This window comes from Musca autumnalis, unplaced genomic scaffold (genome assembly GCF_047663935.1).
Source record: "Musca autumnalis isolate F117 unplaced genomic scaffold, ASM4766393v1 scaffold_5, whole genome shotgun sequence".
NCBI lineage: Eukaryota > Metazoa > Arthropoda > Insecta > Diptera > Muscidae > Musca > Musca autumnalis.
In genome coordinates, this window is record NW_027412088.1 from 119,343,829 (window position 1) to 119,364,604 (window position 20,776).

Here is a 20,776-nt window from a genome sequence, read left to right on the forward strand (position 1 = left end):
TGTTCGTCCCGAATAGGCACAGTTCCCTCTCTGTGGTATGGGCATTGGTAACACTGCCTCCCGCTTAAGCCTGTTCCTCTTGACTAGACGCAGTTCTTGTTCTATAGTGGTGGCAACTAATTTAGATGTAACCTCTACTGCGTCAGCTTTGGACTTTTGCTCTACTGGACGACGTTGCTTTCTCTCCAGGAATAGTGACGCTATACCTTCGTTCTTTGTGGTCACGCTCCTAAGTGCCACCTGGTCTTCCTCGGACTTGTCCTTTCTTGTCGTACGGCCGTTTTTCGATGGACCTTTCCTCGACGCACATCTTTGCTTTTTCCTCCTCGTTGCGAGATTTTTCCACTTTCCTGCGGGCCATTTGTCGGCCGCTTCCACCTTCAGCGTACGGACATCGACAGCGATCTCGCCGGATTCTGCCTTAGGGCGATGTTTGCTTTTCTCGTTGTAGCCCACACTTATCGGTATTTCCACATTGGACCAAGTCATCACACGGTGCTTTATGTCCAGGTTTATATCGAAGGCAATCATGAAGTCTACACCAAGTATAACTTCGTCCATAATATCGGCCACTACAAAATCGAAATTTACAGATTTTCTACCCATGCTCAGCCTTTGGTAGGCCTTTCCATGCACCGTTGTAGTCTCGCCTGTGGCCGTCCGCAATTTGACTCCATTTAACGGCAATACCTTCCCTTTTACCAAATCCGGTCTAATAATGGACTTTGTTGCACCGGTGTCCAATGTCAAGGTACGCAATACACCATTGACGAAGCCTTTAACCGTTAAGTTGTGATTCCTCTGCTGGACTATGGCTATAGAGATTGTGGGACCATCATTTTCATCCTCTGCCAGCGGCGTCTCGTGATTGACGGAATTCACTTTATTTGATTCACCTGATGTCTCTCTTTCCAGATTCTTGGCCACCGGTTGGTCGTCACTTTTTGAAGGCGATGAGGCTGATCTGGGCCTTGCTTGTTGCAATCTGCATTCTTGGGCCATGTGTCCAATTTTCCGACAATTATAACAAGTCTTTTTCGTTCTAGCAGCCCCTCGTTTCACACGCATCAGTGCATCCTTCAGCAGGTCGACAACGGTCTGGGAATTGTTGTCCTCAACTTGCAGCCTCCGCACGTTGTAAGCTTTAGGTTTCACCAGCATCTTCGCGGTTTCTTGGGCCAGGGCAAATGACACGGTTTCTGCAAATGTTCCCATCGGTGCCGCATACGTCGCAAATTTTATCTCTGGATCACGAATACCACTAGCAAATGTTTCAATCTTTATGCGGTCCACCAATGGATGTGTCTCTCCTGGATATGCCAGCTGCGCCAATCGCTCTATATCAGCCGCAAAGTCTTGTAAGGTCTCATTTGGCTTCTGGACTCTTCCCCTCAGTTCCATTCGGTAGATCTCTTGCTTGTGTTCACTACCGTACTTACGTTCAAGAGCAGTCATTATATCTCCATAGTTGTTCCTAGAAGCGGCGGGAATACTCTGTAATACGTCAGCAGCATCACCCTTCAATGCCATAAGGAGTGATACCGCCTTGTCGTTGTCGTTCCAAGAATCTCTAGCAGCCAATGTCTCGAACTGTAATTTGAACACATTGAAAGAGGTAGAACCGTCAAACACTGGAGGCTTAATTTTTAACGCGTTATGGATAGCTCTCACTGGACCGCCTTTAATTTCCAGTTCCGACATTTTCTTTTCTATGCCCAGAATCTTCTCATCTTGAGCGAGAAATTTCTCGTCAACAGACAAAATCTTTTTATCCAACTCTTTAATTTGTACCTCCACGTTTTCTACTCTCTTTTCAATCACCATCGTGATGTTTTCGAGTTTCTCGTTAATTGTTCTAGAATTTACCTCTAATTTCTCTTCCATGCCCTTAGCGATTTTTCTAGAGTTCTCTTCTATCTTTTCCTCCAATTTTCTGGAATTTTCTTCCATTTTAGCATCTAATTTCTCCATCATTTTGGAATTTTCTTCACTTTTCTTATTCATTTCCTGCATAATCATAGCCAGCATTGATTTCAAATCGTCACCCCTGGCAGCTACCGATGAAACTTCCTCAACAGTGGATTCACCCTTTGCCGGTAACTCGACTTCCTCCTTACCGTCGAACTCATATTCATCGATGTTCATTCCACGGCGCTCGAACTCTTCCAACAAGCGTTTTGTAGTTCGGCCTTGTTGCCAGTAGAACACAACTCCAACTTACTTAGCTCCTTCTTCAAGTCTTCCACTCGTAGATCCTTAAACTTCATTGTAGGATGATCGTAATCTCACTTCCTCACTAAGTCATGATAAGGCGCTAAATCGGGGTAAAGGCGAGAACACAATGGATTTTTGTTGCTTATTTTTTACGCCTCGCCTCAATGCGCGAAAGTGCACTTGTGTGATTTTCAATATGACAGACCGCAACGAAGCATGGCTTCAGGCGACAAAATTAAAATTTGTTCAAGTTTTGAATTCTTCGCCTGGCTTCATATATGACATTTGGGTTCGACATTCAATTTGTCGTAAGCACGTGTTCATTCTGAAAAAGAGAGTTTTTTGCTTTTTACATTAGCACGAAAAGCAGGTTTTAGGGCTGTTTCGTCATTTATTTGCTAAAGCAGGCAACATTTTGCGTCATTTACCATACAAGATAAATGACGATAGCTGCGTCATTTATTCTAAACAACGCACGAAAACGCCATACTATTAAAAGGAGCCCTGTTTTTTGTCATAAACTACCAAAAAATGCAACTATTTTATGATGTCTTTGTTTGTTTGTGTGTGTTGTAGAAAGAATAAAACATTAATACTCAAAGGATGGCGAAAGTGAAAATAAATGGTTAAAAAACTTGCAAAAATTATCTTTTTTTTTAAATTTTGAATTAATGCTAAGTTTACATTTACGAAATCCACTCGATTTCAACTGTCAATTCCATAGCTCAAACGTCAATCTCATCTGGATTTCATTTGACGTTTAACCTAGTCCCGGGCCACACTACAGTAATTTCACTGAAATTTTGACACGAAATTATGCGTCTCTAGATCGAGTTCCGTTGTAGAGTAAAATCATAAAAATGCTGTAGTGGGGAATTCGAGCTAAGAACGCCTAAATTCGTGAATTTTTTAATGAAATTCATACTAGTGTGGACCGGGACCTATGGATTTGACAGTTGAAATCGAGTGGATTTCGTAAATGTAAACCAAGCATAAGTCAAGTTAGTTGGTAAACATTAGTGTTGTGAAATTCTTATTTTTCTTCCCTGCAAACCATTGGAAGATTGTTGGACGATTTTTCCATCAGATTTTTCTTCAACGCTTCTTCCCGGTGATCTTTTAGCGAATTTTTATATAAAATTCACCCATGCGAGTAATTTGCCATTCGTAGACGATTCTCAAAAATTATTGTTTATAATCAATCGCTACGACAAATTACCTGTTATGCTTCTCGGCGATCTTTCCGCGAAATTGTGTTATGTTCCGCTATTGTTAGAGCAGGCGAATAATATATTATATTTCCGAACCCGGATCACGCGATTGTTACTAAAATTTTTGATTTGGTTGCTTATAATTCTCATATACACATTCTGCATAACTTTGGTATAAATGACACGTATTATATTATGAGTATTGACAAACATAGTACATGTCTGGGTTTTGCCTTAAGAAAGGCCCGAGAAGCAGTATAAACCACTATGTCATAAGGAATGATAAAAAATTAAACAAATCAGAAAATAAAACAAAAAGTATAAAAATCAAAGACAAAAAATGAAAAATAAATTTTCTTTAATTTTTTGTTTATATTTTCTTCTTCTTAAGATCTTCTTAATGATTCTTCTTAATGATTCGTCAGCGAATCTTGGTCGCGATTCGCATTCCATAAACACATACTTTAGGTTGGTGTTACACAGAAGATTTTTAGGCGATATCGCCTGCGAAAAATTATTCGCCCAGGAAAATCGCGTATTATTCTTAGGCGATAGAAATGGTTTGCTGGGTTAATTAAAATTATTCTGCGCGAGTGTATGTGTTATTGTATAAGTGTGAATGTGCGATTGTGTGCGTAAGCAAATGACGCAAAAAACAGATGTAAATACACTTCATTTGTTTCTAGGATTTCGTAAAACGAAATCATTTAATGTGCATATGTAAATTGGACTTTTGGCTATAATTTTCATGCTCAGAACTAATTATTTGCGAACAATTCATATAAAAAATTGAATTTTATTTAATAAATTTAAATAATTTTGTTTATAGCGCCCATGAATTTTACGCTTCGATGTGTGATACCAAGAAATAAGCGGCCTGGGGCTGGATTCTTGTTCTATGAAAATTTTAAATGAAAAATATTTTCCTTACAATATTTTTCATTTGACATTTATTTCCTTTATACAATTTTTCATTTCATGTTTTCATAGAAAGAGAATTTAGCCCCTCGTGAAGAAATAAGCTGAAAAATTAAGCGAAGAGCTGAAGGCCTGCCTACATAAGCTGCTTTGCCTTGCTTTCCTGCTTCATTTGTGACATAATAAAAATAAAAGAATAAAGGAGGCCGAGCCAATTTCGAACTGGGTTGCCCTTTTCTTTTTATTCTTTTATCAGAAGCAAGCAAGGCAACCAGGCGAGGCAGCTTATGTACGTAGGCCTTGACTGTGTTCTCACCTTAAAGGCCTGGGTACATAAACTGCCTCGCCAGCTTGCCTTGGTTGCTTCTGCTAAAAGAATAAAAAAAGAAAAGGGCAACCCATGGTTTAATAAGAAAGGTTAGCTAAAGCTTACTGTCAATTTAAATTTTTTCTTTCGACTGTTCCTAAAACGTCAAAACAATATACGCAATCTGTGTATGTGTGTGTGCTGTTTGAATAATATGCCAAACAATTTTAAAAACAATCGAATTCAATGATTTTTGTTTTTAGAACATGTGTATGGAAGAAATTCGTCAGCTTTGCATTGAAACAAACATTTTATCATATCCACAACTCGATTGTGTGGAGAAATCTTGACACTTCATTCATTTTTCGCGTTTTTTATAAAATGCTCAAAAATGGCATTGTAAACAAACCCACTTGTTGCTTTTGGAATTACTAATTTTGACGTTTTAGGAATTCAGTAAAGACAAGGGTTCTATAGATTGTTTTCATTTAAATCATTTAAATCTACCTCATTTAAATCTACCACTTTACTTATACCATGGGGCCATGGTATAAGTAAAGAGGTAGATTTAAATAAAAACAATCTATAGAACCCTTGTTTTTCCTGAATTCCTAAAACCATGGTTTAATAATAAAGGTTAGCTAAAGCTTTCTGTGAATTTAATTTTTTTCTTTCGACCGTTCCTAAAACGTCAAAACAAAATACACAATCTGTGTATGTGTGTGTGCTGTTTGAAAAATATGCCAAACAATTTTAAAAACAATCGAATTCAATGGTTTTTAAAATTGTGTTTAGAACATTTGTATGGAAGAAATTCGTTAGCTTTGCATTGAAACACACATTTTATAATATCCACAACTGATTATGTAGAGAAACCTTGACACTTCATTCATTTTTCGCGTTTTTTATAAAATGCTCAAAAATGGTATCGTAAACAAACCCACTTGTTGCATTTGAGTTTACTAATTTTGACGTTTTAGGAATTAAGGAAAAACGAGGGTTCTATAGATTGTTTTCATTTAAATCTACCTCTTTACTTATACCATGCCTAAAACTTCAAAATTAGTAAACACAAGAGCCCACTAGTTGCTCTTGTTTACAATACCATTTTTTAGCATTTTATAAATAAGGTTTTTCCACATAATCGAGTTTTGGATATGATAAAATGTTTGTTTCAATGCGAAGCTGATAAATTTCTTCCATACAAATGTTCTAAAAACAAAAATCATTGAATTCGATTGTTAAAATGACAGAAAGCTTTAGCTAACCTTTCTTATTAAACCATGCATGGGGCAACCTATTTCGAAACTGGCTCGGCCTTATTTATTCTTTTATTTTTCTTATGTCATACATGAAGCAGGAAAGCAAGGCAAGCAGGCGAGGCAGCTTATGTACCCAGGCCTTAATGAGGTCATATCTAATGCTTGGTTTACATTCGGTGTCGTTTCGTGATTTCGAAGGCATTTCGTGATTTCGCGCGGAATCAAGCACAATTTATCACGATTTCGCATACAAAAATGAAATCATCTCATTTCATGATTTCAGCGAAATGGAAATCACAGTATACAACCCTGTTTTTGCCTAAAAAAGTCCCAAAAGTTGCCACACTTTTCACGTAACACAATAAATAAGGTAGATGGTCAATTGCTGCAACAAAAAAATTTAGTATCAAAATGTGTAAACAATGTGAAAAATATTATATTACTCTGTTACAAGATATTTTCCATTGTGTTCCCGTTAAGTTGTTGTTAGTTAGAAAAAACAGCGAATTGTCAAAAATTGCTTTTCCATACAAATGACGTAAATTGCAAAAACTCCAGGAGAAATATCAAAATCAACGTATTAGCTACCATATTCAGATATCAATAAACATGCTGCTAGTTTCTACTATGCCAAATTTGGAGGAGACGGGGTGTTTGTTATTCAGCGCTATTGTTGTTTAAAGAGAAGTGCAAGTGTTGCTAGATGTCGGAGTACGGGAACGTATTTGTAGCACTAAACGGGAAAACTACTGCAGGTTCTGAACACAACTTTTATCTATCAAATTGTCCTCGTACTCGATAATCGTATTAAATGTTGCTGAAACACATTTTCAGCGACTTTTCCTTTATGCAACTGTCAATTTTAGAAACATTTCAATTCAATTGTTTGAATAACAACAAAATATTTTAAAGTGGATATGAAATTGATTAGTTGCGGGCGAAGGGTAGGGAATACTATAGTTTCAGTTGTCACCAAACAGCTTCATCAGTTCCCTTTTTCGCCGACTCTGTATCGATAAACAGGTCAATAAAGCCATCTAGCAAATTAAATAAAATGAGAAATTTGCTGTATGACCCTAAAGCTGTTTACCCTACAATTTGAGTCGAACTAAAGAATTTCATATCCACCACTGTTTTTATGTCGTCTTTGCTTCGCAAAGAATACGAACATAGGAATGTTGCTTCAATAAGCGGGGGTAAAAACAACAAGAAAGTTGTTTTTGCATTACGCATTGGTCAACAAGGCCGTGCTGATGCCTATTATTGTTGTTGGCGTTGGCATGGCATCTATACCAATCCTTTGGCATGCCATCTTAACCAATTCCCAAGAATAGCATTTTCACTAAACTTTGGCATGTCATTTTCACCAACCCTTTGGCATGTAATTTTCACGTCTTGTTCGGAAAATGGAAAATGCTGTATTGAAAAATGATTTTCATTTTTTTATTTTATTAATTCAAAGGAATTAAAGCAATAACTATAATTTATTTATCATCATAAAGTTTACATCCATAATTGCAGTTTGTTCTCGTTGTTGTAACAGTAGTTAATATGTTTGTATTCTCATTTTTCTGCTTAATCTGACTCTGGGTCTATCAGTCGTAAGAATGTGGCTATTTCGCTATTTATATGGTTTGTAACCACAAAGCTGCAAACGTAAGTTTCTACTCAGGATTGGTAGGGCATTTGAAAAGGAGCAGTGTGTCGTGGGGGCCTGTGCTGTGTTTTCCACGGTGTCATCAGTACTTGCCCTATAGGAATTTTGACGGCTGCATCATCCCGAGCGTATTTACCCAAAACTACTCACACGATAACCGTTTACTGCATCTGCGACTGCATTCGTGTGAATGCTACTTAAACCTGGTTGAAAGGCTTGTTGATCTAGAGGTTCTCTCTTGTAACGTTAGACTTCCCTTTATAGATTATGAGCACGGCTTGCTCTGAGTTAGTCCTCTGCTAATATGGAGATGGCCTTCAGCGCAGTTGTTGTGCTGCTTACGGATCCTATGCTAATGATCGGCTACTGGAAAGTTATTTCTGATGCTGGAAGAACTATAGCCACAATGGTCCTTGCTACGGGCGACAAAAGCGAAATAGGTTTGTAAGATTCACATTTGCTGGCATCCTTTTCGGGCTTCAGTAGCTGGCCTATTTTCCAGACTTCGGGAACGATGTGTTTGGCAAGCGACAGGTTGTAAATTTAAGTGAGAAACTTGACTTCCGGCCGTCCCTGCCGCTGCACGCAACAGAGTTTCCTTCCTCCGCAACAGGTTTTGATTCATCTTACAAAAGGATTTTACTCCAACTGCAGATTACTATTTCGTGAATTTTATTTTACAACGTTTAGGGATCTACAAATCGACTTGTTGAGCAGGGTTCTCTAGAGCAGGCAAGGAAACTTTTATAATTGGTCTGTTCCTTTACTTTTAAAAATGGTAATTGTTGCAAAAATGGTAAAAGTGGTGAACTGCTCTCATATAAATTGTATGCTTTTAAAAGTAACGAAACACTTTGCGGGTAAAAACTGGTAACCTCAGGCACGTAAAGGAACACGACTAATACCAAAGAGTGCAGTCCGACTCTACTTTTAGCTCAATGATAGGGACGGACTTCCTAGCATAATAAATCTTACATTGCTTTAAACGTACATATTTAGATAAATAAAAGAATGTATACATGTGTAAAAATAAAAACACAAAATTCATCTCTATTGGATCTATGGAATGGGTTCAAATGCTAAGGAAAAGATCGGATCTATCACGACTTCCTTTGAATTGGTTCAAATGCTGATGAAACGATCGGATCTTTCACGACTTCCTTCGAATGGGTTCAAATGCTGATGAAAAGATCGGATCTTTCACGACTTCATTTGAACCAATGCAAAAGATCCAGTGAAATCATGGCATCTCATGGAACCACTTCCATAAAATTTTGCTGGGGATGTCTTAACGATAAATTTTTTTTATTTTTTTATTTGTTAGTATGTTTTATATTGTCGTTTTTTATGACTAATTCAATTTACAGCAGTTTGTTTTGAAAATTCATGTTCGATCAGCTGAGCATATACATCTACCTTGATTATTGTGATATGTTGGAAATCAACGAAAAAATAAAAGTTTATTTAGACTACGCTGGATTTAGCAATTATCTGGCTTTATGTGACATATGTTGTATGAAAATGACAACTTAAATCCACTGAATTTGCTAAATCCAGCAAAGTCTAAATCAGGCATAAGAGTAAACACCGCTGTGTATTTCAGGATTTCGTGAAATCCAGTGGATTTTGGATCGTAAGTGTAAACTTGGCATAAATGGCTTATAACCTTTCTATTTAAACCATGTGTGATGTACTTGTGCAAAATGTCAACGAAAGCACAGACATTTCCGCCATCTTTATTTCCAAATTAACCCACTTAGCACCGAGAATCTTGTTTGGAGAAGACTTGAAATTTTATATAAAAATTATATTTTTGAGAATTTTAAGCATTTTTTATCAAATAACTTTTTTCTCTAAAACGTATAGTTTTCCTGCAATGGGGCCTTCTTTTAAAAGTTCCGAAAACTTTGAAGGGGAATATTGGTTTAGTCTTATGCTTGGTTTACATTTACGAAATCCACTGGATTTCAACTGTCAGTTCCATTGCATAAACGTCAAATGAAATCCAATGGTATTCGGATGAGTTTTCATTTGACGTATACGCAAAGGAATTGACAGTTGAAATCGAGTGGATTTCGTAAATGTAAACCAAGCATTACATACAAACCCCTTGTTTTTTTGATTGAGAAAATGTAAAATATAAGTGAAGATTAACCCTGTTATGTTTTGACAACCCATTTACTAGTTTATATTTTTAGTAATTGCTTACTAAAGTTGTCATATGTTAGGTCTCATCATATTATTCATTGTATCATTGAATTACTTCTAATTTTACCTTTGAATAGTAAAGATCATATTACTCTTTAAAACAACTTGTCTTTTATTCGGAAAGCTATCTGACTGCTAACATAGGATATGGGCCCAGTCACCGCCCATGTGTTTTTGTATTAATTCGCGGATTGTATTATAATTGAATATTATGGCAAGTGTAGCGTAAATCGAAAAGCTAAGTGGAGATAACTATGCAAGTTGGTCGGTCCAGATGAAAAGCCTGTTAATCACTTTGGATTATTGGATTGTTATTGATGGAACATGTTCAGTAACAGTAACCCGAGGAAAAGGCTGCTTGTAAGGTGATTGATTCAAAGGCGCTGGCGACAATCACGCTTTGTATAAAGCCATCAGAATTAATACATGTGAAGTCATGCAAAAGTGCTAAGGACGCTTGGAATAATTGTGTACGTTTGTTGGCAAAACTCCAGCCAGAATGGTAAATTTATTCAAAAAGCTGGTACGCTTTAAAATGCAAGATTCCATTGGATACCAACAACAATTAAATGAGTTTAGCTCAATGGTGGAAATGGAAATTGATGTTTCATTACCAGAGGATTTTGTAAGTTTGTTGTTGTTGTGTAGTCTCCCCGATGAGTACGAAAGTTTTATAATAGCGGTGAAGAGCAGAGACATTTTGCCTAGTTGGGATCATTTGAAGGTCAAATTGCTGGAAGAGCATCAACGTCGTGGCGAAAAAACAGTAATGGATGATGAACACGTGTTTGCGGCGAATTCTAGACGACCGAACAAGAAGAAAGGCAAAACAGAAAAAGAGAGTGGTGAGCAACTACGACACAGAAACATACGTTGTTACTCATGCGGTAAGAGAGGCCATATCAAGGCGAATTGCAATAACAGAGCAATGATAATGACCGTTAGTGAGTGTAACAATTTTAACTCAAATGATAATGAGTGGATTGTCGATAGTGGCGCATCATCACACATGAGTGGAAATAAATGTTTGTTCTCTTCACTAAGAGAATTCAAACAGAAGGTTATGCTGGCATCAGGTGACTGTGTATTTGCAGAAGGCATAGGCAATGTAAATTTAAAATCGGAGTTTACCGACACTACTCTATGCAATGCACTCTTCGTGCCAAAGTTAAATGCAAATTTTTTTGTCTGTCCACAACATAATTGAGCATGGACACAACATGCGATTTACGAAAGAGAAGGTGTATGCAAAAGACAAAAATAATCATATGATCACAACATTCCATCTGAAAGAGGAATTGATGATGATGAACGAGAAAAGTGATAATGCGCTGTGCCATCGTCGATTAGGCAACTTAAATTGTAATGACATGGCAAAGTTGAGGAATTTGGAAATGGTGAGAGGTTTGGCAATAGATCCAAAAGCAGAAATCGATTGTGTGACGTGTGCTATGTGCAAGATGACAGTCAATCCGTTTGTGAGTTATGTTGAACGTTTTAGTAAGAAGCCATTGGATGTGGTGCATTCTGATATATGCGGCCCAATGCGTGTGACAAGTGAAGGTGGTTCCCGAAATTTCATATCTTTTATTGACGGCTATTCACGTTATGCTTCAATATATTTTCTAAAGACAAAATCAGAGGCGCTTCAAGTTTTCAAAGATTTTTGCTAGGTGGCAGAAATGCAGACTGGTTGTAAATTGAAAGTCCTCCGCAGTGATAACGGGAGTGAGTATTTGTCTAATCAATTTCAACTGTTTTTATCGTCTGCAGGCATAAAACATCAGCAGAACGGAGTTGCGGAAAGGTTAAACAGAACCGTAGTGGAAATGGCTCGGTGCATGTTACTGGATTCTAACCTGCTTCATTATTTGTGGTCCGAAGCAGTAAATACGGCTACATACAGTGAATCACAGTCAAAAGTATCCACTTCACTTTCTTTCATTAAAACTGCGATTTGTTAGAGTTAATTAATGATAGTGATTTCATTCTTTTTTATATTTTTACATTAGTGTCTTAACTTAAATATTATACAATAAAATTAACAAAATTAAGTTAAGTTTAGAAAAAAAATTAATAAAAATTGTTAAACAACATCGATTTCTACCTCACAGCGAAAAGTATGCACTCTAAAAGTTTCACGAAACAAAAAGGATTTTTTAGGGTTTCAGCCCTTGGTATGACATTCTTTGTTATCCTTTACAGCTTTTAGTCTTTTTGGCAAAGACTTAACTAAGTTTTCGGGGCAAGATATATATTTTTCCCCATTCTTCTTGCAAGGCATATTTCAGGGTTCCTATACTTTAGATGTTACGATTTTTTATATTTGTCTCCAAAATACTCCATAAATTATCTATAGGATTCAAGTCCGGGGATCGGGGAGGTGTTTAAATCACTTTTGGACAGTTACATAGCATCCAGTTTGGAAAAATATGTGATTTGTGCTCGGGATCATACATTGATAAAATTGGAATTTTGTCCCAAATCCCATTTTTCAGCGCCTAAATTTCAAATTATCGTTTCAGAATGTTTAAATAATACATCTTATCCTTAATTCCTTCGGTAAAGACACGATTACCCACACCGGAAGCACTCATACAACGCCATACCACAACAGAGTCTCCTCTGTGCTTTACTGTTGTGTGTGTTTAGGGTCCAAGGCGGTATTTGCCCTATGACATGCCTTAATTGGTCCATATGACCAAAACAGGCTGCCAATGAAAGCAATGAAGACAACTTTAACCTGTTTTGGTCATATGGACCAATTAAGGTATGTCATAGGGCAAATACCGCCATGGACCCTAAACACACAATTTCAACAGTAAAGCACAGAGGAGACTCTGTTGTGGTATGACGTTTTATGAGTGCTTCCGGTATAGGAAATCGTGTCTTTATCGAAGGAATTAAGGATAAGATGTATTATTTAAACATTCTGAAACGATAATTTGAAATTCAGGCGCTGAAAAAATTGGATTTGGGACAACATTCCAATTTTATCAATATATGAGCCCGAGCACAAATCACATATTTTTCCAAAATGGATGTTATGTAACTGTCCAAAAGAGATTCAAACAAAATTATGATGGATCAAAAAGAATAATGGTGATTGGTTTTATGTGGAGTTTAATGCTCAGCCCGATAACGAATGTCAACCCAAAGGAGGAATTGGTGTAAACATTGTTGCTGATACGACGAGAGCGGAAGTGAAATCTCAATGGATGAATCAGTGACACAACAAGCTGGTGAGAAAAGAAAAAGAGGAAGACCGAAAATAGCGAGAACAGGGCGAAGAGGACGTCTGAAAAAATTGTTTGTTGTGGAACCAACTCATATTGTCAACAAGGTAGCAGAAATAACAAATGATCCGAGTACGGTTGAGGAGGCGATGTAATCTTCCAGTGCAAACGAATGGAGACTAGCAATGAGACTTGTAAACTAAGCATCAACCAGTACTGTTGTCCTTGGTAAGAAGTCGTTCTGTTTCACTGAATTCAATTAAAAAGATCCATTACTGTTCTTATTTCCAGATTCTAAAACATTGCATTTTCTTTTCCTTTTTTTCCATTTCTTTATTCCTTGTTGGATGAATCTTAAGGAAAATATATCCACAATTGAAATATTTTCGAGGCTCACGGCAAAAAAACAACCGCCCTTCTTTCTAGTGAGAACACCCACAATTTGCGTTTTCATTTTGGTCCTTCGAGCCGGATTGCGAGGTTTTGTTGCTGAGATTTCATCAAGTTCATCCTTACTTTCATCTCCATTCATTTTCATCTTCATATTTCATTGATAAAAAGGTAAGTTTGTGCTTTGTATATTCGATTCCCTAAAGCGAAACAATAGTGCATACAAGAAGTGATATTCAAGTCCAAAGTTCAAGTGCGTTTTGCCGTCGGCAATTTGTTATTTCAATTTTATTTCGCGCACAGTGTTCCGAATTCTACTTCCAAATTTCTCTAAAAAGTTTTCTGTTTCGTGTAATTAAATTCTAAAAATTTAATTATTCATCCAATCTCTAATTAACAATTTCATTTTAATTGGTTCGAAGATTTTTATTCTTTTCTATTGAAGCAATAATTTTCTTATATTTCATTTCTATTTTCCTTTTTATTTGAGTGCAATTCAAATATTCAATTTATTTTTTCGACTCGCTGCAGTGTTTTCTCTGCTTTGCAGTTTTTCCGTCCACTTTGTCGAGAGAATATTTCGTTTGCATATTGCATTTTTTCTACTCCTTTTCTATTAATTTGTTGGTGTGTTTATTTCTATCCATAATCGTTCAATAGTTACAGCAGTAGTTGTTGTTGTTAGAGACCCAACCAGCATTGCAGTCCCTTTACCAGCAGCACTGTTTTTTCATATAAACACCCACACAAACATTCGTTCCATTATTTCTCGTTGGTTGCTGTTGAGTCGTTGGTCCGTTCAGCCAACACAGTGCTTGTTGGTGGTTTCACTCAACAGTGATCGATCTCTTCATTGATATTCTCCTCGTTGTGCTCTTCAGTATACGCTCTTCAGTATACAGCAAGCCCGTTTATATGGTCGCACTATAACTTGTTTGCGACAAGTATATATTATTGTATATTAACCTATATATAGGGGTGGAGTATCGAGGTACTTCATTCCTGCCTGCTTATAGTATACCATATTGCCGATAGGGGGCGCTGTTAAAAATACAAAATCCACAGAAAAATCTTACTTTTTCAATATTTTCCGATTTTCTTGTGGATTTTTTGCTATTATTCCGGATCCCTTGGGGTAGTTATCCATCAAACAACCTGCCGTCACCTATAGTGTATTTATCTGCCGCAAGGTGTCGCCCTGTAAATAGCAAATACCTCAAAAGCCTTTTTTCTCCACGATTTTTCCTCCTTTTTCGAGTTTTTTACTAATTCTTCGGGAAATTCCTTAATATTATTGGCTTGGCTTACCGTTTCGAGTACGTAGTGTCGTGCACGACCGCTAGGTGCCGCTCCGCATATAACTAAAATAGCCGAAAATTCGTATTTTTCCAAACTTTTCCGGATGTTCGTTATTTTATTGGCACTGTCTTCATCATTTTCAAATATTCTAGCTGTTCCTTGATTTATAGCATGCCTTTCATCCGCTAGGGGTCGCTGTATAAGTAGGAAATTAAGCCAGACTATTTGGAAAAAACAAAATAGGTAGGAAAAGTTCAAAACTTCAATTATTCCACTTATAGGCGAATCCCTCCTTCTTCTTCGAGTTTTTTTTTGGATTTCTGCACTTTTCCACACTTATATTGCATGCAGTAACCGCTAGAAGACGTTGAAATATCTACACATATTTATAAAGCCGTCGTTTCTTCAGTATTCTTTTGAGTTATTCCAGATTTAAAACTATTTTCTGGAAAGTAAATAAATATTTATGTGCGAATCTTTCCCGAAGTTCCTTTTTTCCACACTCAAACGATAAATTTTCCTATTTCCGAAGAAGCAATTAATATTTTCGATTGCTGTTTTAAAGTTTCCATTGTGTACCGAGAACATTGTTTTTTCTCAGTACCATTTCTCGACTTCGTCTCACTGAGCTTCCTTCCTTCGATACGATTTCAAGTGTTCTCAGCCCAAACGCGAACGCTTAGGATGGATTGGGAATCCTAAGCGTTCGCGTTTCGTTTATTTATTCTAGTTGAACGATTCCTTAACATACACAAAATGGCATATACGTTTGCGAGTTCACTCAGTCGCCTTGAACAATTCAGTTCTGGCATGACTAGTGTCACTATTCCAATCCATACAATACAGCTGGTTAAAATTCATATAAGCGAAATAGAAATCACATGGTCTGAAGTAAAATCAGCTTATAATCGTTGTATTCAAGAGTATACCAGTACGAACTCCGATCTTTCTCTGAATGTGCCTAGACTTCAAGAGAAATTCCGGAATGCCTCAATAATTTACTCCACATGTTTGGCGACATTGAAACGAGTAATGATCCAGTTCGAGAATCCAGACATATCATCTGCCTTATACATTCCAGAAGAAGCTACTCCTTGCACTTCGAAGGTTTCAATTCCTACTAAGAGCACAAGTTCTACTCAAAATTGCCGACTATGTTTATCATCTGTGCATTCAATCCGAAAGTGTCCTTCCTTCGTTTCTATGGATCCACAGCAGCGTTCATTAAAGATCAAACAATTCAGTCTTTGTCGCAATTGTTTCTCCAAAACGCATCGAGTGAAAAATTGTCCATCAAAAAGTACATGTGTCCATTGCCAAAAGCGACATCATGCTCTGCTCCACGATGATTTTGATAGTACCTGTTCACCGACTCAGTCACCTACCACAACTTCCAATCCTGGTTTGAATGTCGACTCCATTCAATGTTCCAATTCCTCTGTACAGTTCAGCCCTCTATTTCCGAGAGGTCTCCTGGTACATCAATTCATTCATTCCAGGATGAGTTTCCTGCTTGTGTTGCTCATTCAGTTCATGTACTTAGTGATTCCGATCCAGAGGAGCCCTCCGCTTCCGAGAGATCTTCTTGTGCACCCATTGCTCCATTCCAGGATGAGTTTCCTTCTGGTGGTACTCATCCAGTTCCTGTACTTAATGGTTCTAATCCAGAGGAGCCCTCCATTTCAGAGGGGTCTCCTAGTGAATCCATTATTCCGTTCCTGAACATACATTTTTCTGGCATGATGGAGTATGATAAATCCATTCCAAAATACATTGGTTCACAAGACAAAATTCCATTCCAAGGGGATTCTAAATCCGATCCAATAGTCATCTATTCCGAAGATAAGTTTCATATTCCACACTATACGGAATATGATAAAGTAATTCCAAAGTTTATTCGATTGACAGAGGCCTTTCCAACTATGCCTCTCTCTTCTAAGAAGAATTACTCCTTAATGAATGTCGTTACAAATGCTAATATTTCACTCAATATATTCCAACTAACTCCAAAGCTGAATTTGATTATTTTCGGCAATAAGACTCCAAAGTTGAGTCTATTGCAGGTTTCAAAGTTGCCAAACTATCCTCCAAAATTGAGTTTCATCCGAAGCAACTTCGTTACTCATATACCCATATTTCGTCACTCCAATCATACTCCATCCCAGATAATTCATTATAGCAACCACCCAGGTGACGCAATTCATGAATTTCTGTTACTAACCCACACATTATTTGTCGTTGGTAACCCGTGCTTGGCTATTCGTACTTTCTTCCAATTATCAGATAATTTTCCAATTATAATATCCTATGACAGCAGAACTCCGTGTGATGTACTTTGCAATACACATTCGGATGAGGCTGAAATTCTATTCGTACAATATACTACTCTCATATAACCGTCAACTTTGCGCGAATACCATCTAGCTCCAGACTATGTCAAATTTCCTGACTACTGTTATGGTTATTCTCCATCCACTTATGTTCAGTTCTACGGCCTCTGCCAAGGCGCGAGAACCTCGTTCATTCATATGCGAATAGCTTTGTGTACGTCCGAAGCCACTCACCAGGGTTATTCCAAAGAAAGTGTTGCTTCAGTGGAACCATTGTTCATTCCGAAGACGATTCATGCATTATTTCCATCCGAATTCCATTCTTACTCTTTGGTGTACTATATCCGAAGTACAACTCAACAATTCCACATCCAAGAGATATTTTCCATATCATCGTACAATTTTCGTAGTACAATTCAAAAATTATATTTCCAGGAAGCATTTTCTATACTTTTGAATTTCTATTCCAAAATACTATCACTTCTTCCAATACGTAGTAAGCACTACTGTATTTTCCTCCCTACAAAGCACAAACTTCCTTTTCAGATTCCGACATATGCAATATTCCGAAGGAGAGCTGCCAATCGACGCTGCAATTCATTTCCTCAACTTGGAAGCACCATGGCAGACCATTCCAACTTCAAATAATTTAGTTTTATGTTCAATATTTTAATAATTCATTATTCATTTAATAGTTATTTCATTTTTTAATACACATTAAAAGCAATGAGAGAGTACACGGTACAGTCAAGGCATGTTTTATTGCAGTGGTACTGCAAGGGGCCCGGGATGTTTACGCCGGATTTCCCCAACTGGCAACCCTACATTGCATTTTCTTTTCCTTTTTTCCATTTCTTTATTCCTTGGTGGATGAATCTTGAGGAAAATATTTCCACAATTGAAATATTTTCGAGGCTCACGGCAAAAAACCAACCGCCCTTCTTTCTAGTGAGAACACCCACAATTGGCGTTTTCAAATATGGAACAATGTAAACCTTCGTTTACCCCCTTTGTTGCTGGAACGGGTTTGGTAATTGTAAAGAAGAACATTGTAACGGATTTGATGTGAAGAAATATCAGTCATTAATTGGATCGCTAACATATTTAGCTGTGGCCTCCCGTCCAGACATATCACATGTTGTTTCGAAGCTCTCGCAGTTTAATAGTCACCCACATAAGGAATGAGATACCTGAAACAAAATCCAAAAGGTATGTTGTCATATAATTCTACTAATGGTTTGGTATGTTATACAGATGCTGATTGGGGCTCAAACGTCGTGGACCGGAAATCGTTTAGTGAATTTGTCATTTTTCTTGCTGGAGATCCAATAACTTAGGAATCGAAGAAGCAGAAGATAGTCGCCCTCAGTTCAATGCAAGCGGAGTACATTTCGATGTGTCAAGGCACGAAAGAAGTGGTTTACATCAGATGCTAACTAACAGAAATTTGATTTCAGGAGTTTATTGAGTCGCCGACTACAAAGTGCTCAGATTATGGTTGAAAACCCAGTAGCCCACAAAAGGAGCAAGCATATAGATATTAGATATCATTACATACGTGAGCAGTTTGAAAATAAGCATGTTATTTTGGAATATGTTCCAACGGATAAAAACATAGCGGTTCTTCTTACTAAATGTTAAATTTTTCGAAATTGTTACTTTTGAGTTACATTGATTAAATTGTTTGTTTTTGAAAATAGTACATGGGTTGAGGTAGGGTATGCAAAATATAAGTGAAGATTCACCCTGTTATGTTTTGAGAACCTTGTTTACTAAAGTTGTCATATGTTAGGTCTCATCCTATCATAAATTGTATCATTGAATTACTTCTAATTTACCTTTGAATAGTAAAGATCATATTACTCTTTAAAACAACTTGTCTTTTATTCGGAAAGCTATCTGACTGCTAACAGAAAATACCCTGTAGGAAATGTCAATAGTGAATCTATACTGACTTCCTACTGACAATAGGTGGGTTCGTTTACTAAACAATTTGTCCAAATTTGTACAAGTTCAGTAACTTCTTGTAATCGGCTAAGGTCTTTTGCATTGTACTGTAGAGTAAACGAACAACATCCAGTAACAATGTGTACAAATTTTGAGTAAACGAACACACATATTGTGAACAGTACAACTGACAAACTGTAGACAACTCATGTAATTTCCTATAGACATTTTGTATGAACGTGTCATTCGAAAGTCAGTACTGACATTGGAACTAGTATGTCAGTAGTTGCTGAGGAACCGTGTGTTGACATTGGAGGTAGTGAGTCAGTATAGACATTGGAGGTAGTAAGTCAGTAGAGACATTGGAAGTAGTGCGTCAATAGAGACATTAGAGGTAGTGAGTCCATAGAACATAAAGGGTCATATGGAGACATTGGTACCAAATTTTTCACTATTAAGTTTTTTGGCCTATTTGGAACTTTTTATAGATTATAAAGCCATATAATGTGCTTAATAATACTATGTTTACATTTACGAAATCCACTCGATTTCAACTGTCAATTATATTGCTCAAACGTTAAATGAAATCCAATCGATTTCACATGAGTTTTCATTTTACGTATACATAAAGGAATTGACAGATGAAATCGAGTGAATTTCGTAAATGTAAACAAAGTATAAGACGATGAACTTATACTTTTGTTTAAATAGTATATTTTATTAAAGAAAAACATATTGTTACGAATGTAACTGATAGGTTTAGGTTAATTTAGTTTAATTTCCGTTAATTTAAAAATTTGACTTGTAACGTAAAGTAACTGCGTATACTTTATTTAAGCAACAACAACTACCATGTAGAATTGTCTTCATCATTCTAGCTCTTACTTTACCTTTTATTAATGTGCTTTTGTTTGTTTTGCCATAGTCATGTAATTATCGTTTATTTGCTACATCTTTCTTGCATTTGTTTGTTGTTGTAATTACGTCATTACTGTGCTTGTCGTACACTTGTATTCCCCCCATGTATGCATGTGACTATGGTTGTTCGCTTAGTGCGACTGTGTGTTCGTTGCACCGATTGGAGGTGTTGCCAGATGTTCTGGATAATTCTCGGCCAAGGAGATTTTGGGGTATAAATAGCGGTAGGAAAGGCAAAATTGAGTTAGTTGTGTTTTAAGCGTTGAAAAGAATTGCTGCGTGCTAACTAGAGACAGGCTGTGTGCTTAGTAATTAAAGTCGGCTCCGAATAAGTGTAATAAAGTAAATAAAGCATTGTAGAAACGTTATCTAAAACGAACCCTGTTTTATTTAGTATAAATCGTTCTGGGGAATAAAACAACGTCTACACGGAGATTAGTTAAATCTAATTCTATAACAATATAATTATGAAATTACTAAACAAGTACAAATTTCGTATTACAGTCTTTATCCTTATAAAGGGCTAAGCCCAAGATTCCACATAAGCACAAAATTGGTAAATAAAGCCCATGTTTTAAAGGGTGCCTAACCAATAATAAAAAATTTTTTTCATTGTCAGAAATATCATCGCCTTTTTATTTTCTTCTTCATAAGGATTGGTGTGAATTATCTGCTAAAAATATTTCTTCTTCTGCTGCACCTAACGTTTTATTAGGCGATTCGCAGAATATTGATATAACATCTAGGAATTGAAAAGAATAAACATTTATAAATAAGCATAAATAAACCAAATGTCCTTAAATTTGCTTACACATTACATTTGTATAAACATTGGAAAAATCTTGCAATCGATTTTTGTCAAAAAAACCCTTCAACATT

The 20,776-nt window shown here is 36.8% G+C and overlaps 1 long non-coding RNA gene across 1 annotated transcript; it reads left to right on the forward strand.

The window, feature by feature from the left end:
• Positions 1-12,701: 12,701 nt before the first annotated feature.
• Positions 12,702-17,778, forward strand: LOC141387733 (uncharacterized). Its single transcript, XR_012408602.1, has 2 exons — positions 12,702-13,241; positions 13,305-17,778. It is a non-coding gene; the product is annotated as an uncharacterized lncRNA (long non-coding RNA).
• The last annotated feature ends 2,998 nt before the right edge of the window (positions 17,779-20,776 follow it).